At 36.3% G+C, this 4,879-nt stretch overlaps 1 non-coding gene across 1 annotated transcript; it reads right to left on the bottom strand.

The window, feature by feature from the left end:
• Positions 1 to 3,600: 3,600 nt before the first annotated feature.
• LOC112712035 (small nucleolar RNA R71) lies at positions 3,601 to 3,704 on the bottom strand. Its single transcript, XR_003157661.1, has one exon. It is a non-coding gene; the product is annotated as a small nucleolar RNA R71 (small nucleolar RNA).
• Positions 3,705 to 4,879: the final 1,175 nt, after the last annotated feature.

The raw sequence follows: 4,879 nt of genomic DNA, 5'->3' as shown, positions 1-4,879 counted from the left end.
GGGACTTGAGCAAAACTCTGAAAAAGGCTGACAAAAGGACTGCTGATGCTGTTGGAATCTGACCTCTCTTCACTCATAATGAATTTTCTGGAGCCACAGAACTCCAAATGGCGCGCTCTCAACGGCTTTGGAAAGTAGACATCCAGCACTTTCCAGAAATATATAATAGTTCATACTTTATTCGGAAATTGATGACGTAACATGGCGTTGAACGCCAAGTACATGCTGCTGTCTGGAGTTAAACGCCAGAAACACGTCATGATCCGGAGTTGAACGCCCAAAACACGTTATAACTTGGAGTTCAACTCCAAGAAAAGCCTCAGCTCGTGGATAGATCAAGCTTAGCCCAAACATACACCAAGTGGGCCCTGGAAGTGGATTTATGCATCAATTACTTATTAATGTAAACCCTAGTAGCTAGTTTAGTATAAATAAGACTTTTTACTAGTGTATTAGTCATCTTTTGACCATTCGGTCTTTTGATCACCTTCATGGGGGCTGGCCATTCGGCCATGCCTGAACCTTTCACTTATGTATTTTCAACGGTAGAGTTTCTGCACACCATAGATTAAGGGTGTGGAGCTCTGCTGTACCTCAAGTTTCAATACAATTACCATTACTTTATATTCAATTCTCTTTTATTCTTATTCCAAGATATACGTTGCACTTCAACTTGATGAATGTGATGATCCGTGACACTTATCATCATTCTCACCTATGAACGCGCGTGATTGACAACCACTTCCGTTCTACTCTAGGCCGGGCGCATATCTCTTAGATTCCCCAACAGAATCTTCGTGGAATAAGCTAGATAGATGGAGGCATTCATGGGGATCCAGAAAGTCTAACTTTGTCTCTGGTATTCCGAGTAGGATCCCGGGAATCCGGAAAGTCTAACCTTATCTGTGGTATTCCGAGTAGGATTCCGGTATTGAATGACTGTGACGAGCTTCAAAATCCTGAAGGCTGGGCGTGATGACAAACGCAAAGGAATCAATGGATTCTACTCCAACCTGATTGAGAACCGACAGATGATTAGCCGTGCTGTGACAGAGCATTTGGACCATTTTCACTGAGAGGATGGGATGTAGCTATCAACAAGGGTGATGCCTCCAGATGATTAGCCGTGCAGTGAAGCGCATAGGACCATTTTCCCGAGAGGATTAAAAGTAGCCATTGATGATGGTGATGCCCTACATACAGCTTGCCATGGAAAGGAGTAAGAAGGATTGAATGAAAGCAATAAGAAAGTAGAGATTCGAAAGGACTCTAGCATCTCCACACGCCTATCTGAAATTCCCATTATTGATTTACATAAGTATTTCTATCCCTTTTTATTTTCTATTTATTATTAATTTTCAAAACCCATAACCATTTAATCTGCCTAACTGAGATTTACAAGGTGACCATAGCTTGCTTCATACCAACAATCTCTGTGGGATCGACCCTTACTCACGTAAGGTATTACTTGGATGACCCAGTACACTTGCTGGTTAAGTTGAACGGAGTTGTGTCCACACATAGTTGAAAAAGCAATGAATTTTACAAAATACAATAACAAAGGAATCACAATTTCGTCCACCAAGTTTTTGGTGCCGTTGCCGGGGATTGTTCGAGTATGGACAACTGAAGGTTCATCTTGTTGCTCAGATTAGGTAATTTTCTTTTCAAAAATCTTTTTCAAAATTTTTCTTTTCTTTTTCATTTTTTCCAAAAATATATTCAAAAAAAATTCATAAAATCATAAAAACCAAAAATATTTTGTATTTCTTGTTTGAGTATTGAGTCAATTTTTAAGTTTGGTGTCAATTGCATGCTTTAAAAATTTTTCTTGCATTTTTCGAAAATCTCATGCATTCATAGTGTTCTTCATGATCTTCAAGTTGTTCTTGACTAGTCTTCTTGTTTGATCTTGATGATTTCTTGTTTTGTGTTGTTTGTTGTTTTTCATGTCCATTTTTCGTTTGTTAGAGTCCATGCATTAAAGATTTCTAAGTTTGGTGTCTTTTCTTTGCATCAAAAACTTTTCAAAAATATGTTCTTGATGTTCATCATGATCTTCAAAGTGTTCTTGGTGTTCATCTTGACATTTATAGTGTTCTTGCATGCATCATGTGTTTTGATCCAAAATTTTCATGTTTTGGGTCATGTTTGTGTTTTTCTCTCTCATAATTAAAATATTCAAAAAAAATAAAAAAATATCTTTTCCTTATTTCCCTCCAAATTTTCGAAATTTTGGGTTGACTTGGTCAAAAATTTTCAAAATTAGTTGTTTCTTACAAGTCAAGTTAAATTTTCAATTTTAAAAATCTTATCTTTTCAAAATCTTTTTCAAAAATTATATCTTTTTCATTTTTTTCGAAAATTTCAAAATTCTTTTTCAAAATATTTTCAAAATCTTTTTCTTATCTTTATATCACATTTTCAAAAACTCACTAACAATTAATGTGATTGATTCAAAAATTTGAAGTTTGTTACTTTCTTGTTAAGAAAGGTTCAATCTTTAAGTTCTAGAATCTTATCTTGTAGTTTCTTGTTAGTGAAGTAAGTAATTTTAAAATTTTTGAATTAAATCTTTTTATCTTTTATCTTATCTTTTTCAAAAAAAAAATTTATCTTTTTCAAAAGTTGATTTCAAAATATCTTATCTAACCTCTTATCTTCTTATCTTTTTCAAATTTGATTTTAATATATTTTTCAATCAACTAACTAACTTTTTGTTTGTTTCCTATCTTTTTCAAAACCAACTAACTACCTCTCCCCCTCTAATTTTCGAAAATACTTCTCTCTTTTTCAAAAATTCTTTTTAATTGTTTTTTTTAATTTTAATCTCTGATTTTTGAAAATCACTAACCACGTTTTAAAAATTATTTTCGAAATTCTCCATCTCTTTTCTTATTCTATTTAATTATTTATTTACTAACACTTCTCTTCACCTATCTTCATCTAAAAATCCGAACCCATTCTTCTTCACTCTTATCCCCTTTTTTCTTCTACTAACATAAAGGAATCTCTATACTGTGACATAGAGGATTCCTCTTCTTTTCTTGTTTTCTTCTCTTTCATATGAGCAGGAACAGGGAAAAAGGCACTCTTGTTGAAATTGATCCTGAACCTGAAAGGACTCTGAAAAGGAAACTAAGAGAAACTAAATTACAACAATCCAGAAACAACCTTTCAGAAATTTTTGAACAAGAGAAGGAGATGGCAGCTGAAAATAATAATAATGCAAGGAGAATGCTTGGTGACTTCACAAAGCCAACGTCAAAATTTGATGGAAGAAGCATTTCCATTCCTGCCATTGGAGCCAATAACTTTGAGCTGAAACCTCAGCTAGTTGCCTTAATGCAACAAAACTGCAGGTTTTACGGACTTCCATTTGAAGATCCTTATCAGTTTTTAACTGAGTTCTTGCAGATCTGTGAGACTGTAAAGACAAATGGAGTTGATCCTGAAGTCTACAGACTCATGCTTTTCCCTTTTGCTGTAAGAGACAGAGCTAGAATATGGTTGGATTCACAACCCAAGGATAGCCTGGACTCTTGAGATAAGCTAGTCACTGCCTTCTTAGATAAATTCTTTCCTCCTCAAAAGCTGAGCAAGCTTAGAGTGGATGTTCAGACCTTCAAACAAAAAGATGGTGAATCCCTCTATGAAGCTTGGGAAAGATACAAGCAGCTGACCAAAAGATGTCCATCTGACATGTTTTCAGAATGGACCATATTAGATATATTCTATTATGGCCTATCTGAATTTTCGAAAATGTCATTGGACCATTCTGCAGGTGGATCTATTCACCTAAAGAAAACGCCTGAAGAGGCTCAAGAACTCATTGACATGGTTGCAAACAACCAATTCATGTACACTTCTGAGAGGAATTCCGTGAATAATGGGATACCTCAGAAGAAAAGAGTTCTTGAAATTGATGCTCTGAATGCCATATTGGCTCAGAACAAAGTGTTAACTCAACAGGTCAACATGATCTCTCAAAGTCTGAATGGATGGCAAAATGCATCCAACAGTACTAAAGAGGCAGCTTCTGAAGAAGCTTATGATCCTGAGAACCCTGCAATGGCAGAGGTTAATTACATGGGTGAACCTTATGGAAACACCTATAACTCATCATGGAGAAATCATCCAAATTTCTCATGGAAGGATCAACAAAAGCCTCAACAAGGCTTTAACAATGGTGGACGCAATAGGCTGAGCAATAGCAAGCCTTTTCCATCATCTTCTCAGCAACAGACAGAGAATTCTGAACAAAGGACTTCTAATTTAGCCAATCTAGTCTCTGAGCTGTCAAAGGCCACTTTCAGTTTCATGAGTGAAACAAGATCCTCCATTAGAAATCTGGAGGCACAAGTGGGCCAGCTGAGTAAGAAAGTCATTGAAACTCCTCCCAGTATTCTCCCAAGCAATACAGAAGAGAATCCAAAAGGAGAGTACAAGGCCATTGATATAATCAATATGGCCGAATGCACAAGGGAGGAGGAGGACGAAAATCCTAGTGAGGAAGACTCCCTGGGACGTCCCTCAAGCAAGAAGGAGTTGCCTATTAAGGATCCAAAGGAATCTGAGGTTCATATAGAAACCATAGAGATTCCATTAAATCTCCTTCTGCCATTCATGAGCTCTGAAGACTATTCTTCCTCTGAAAAGGATGAAGATGTGACTGGAGAGCAGGTTGCTCAATATTTAGGAGCTATCATGAAGCGAATGCCAAGTTATTTGGTAATGAGACTTGGGAAAGTGAACCTCCCTTGCTCATTAATGAACTAGATACCTTGATTCAGCAAACTCTACCTCAAAAGAAACAAGATCCTGGCAAGTTTATAATACCTTGTACCATAGGCACCATGACCTTTGAAAAAGCTCTATG

The sequence above is a fragment of the Arachis hypogaea genome, chromosome 1 (assembly GCF_003086295.3).
Source record: "Arachis hypogaea cultivar Tifrunner chromosome 1, arahy.Tifrunner.gnm2.J5K5, whole genome shotgun sequence".
NCBI lineage: Eukaryota > Viridiplantae > Streptophyta > Magnoliopsida > Fabales > Fabaceae > Arachis > Arachis hypogaea.
The sequence above is the reverse complement of the archived record's forward strand: the minus strand, read 5'-3'. Positions and strand labels throughout refer to the sequence as shown.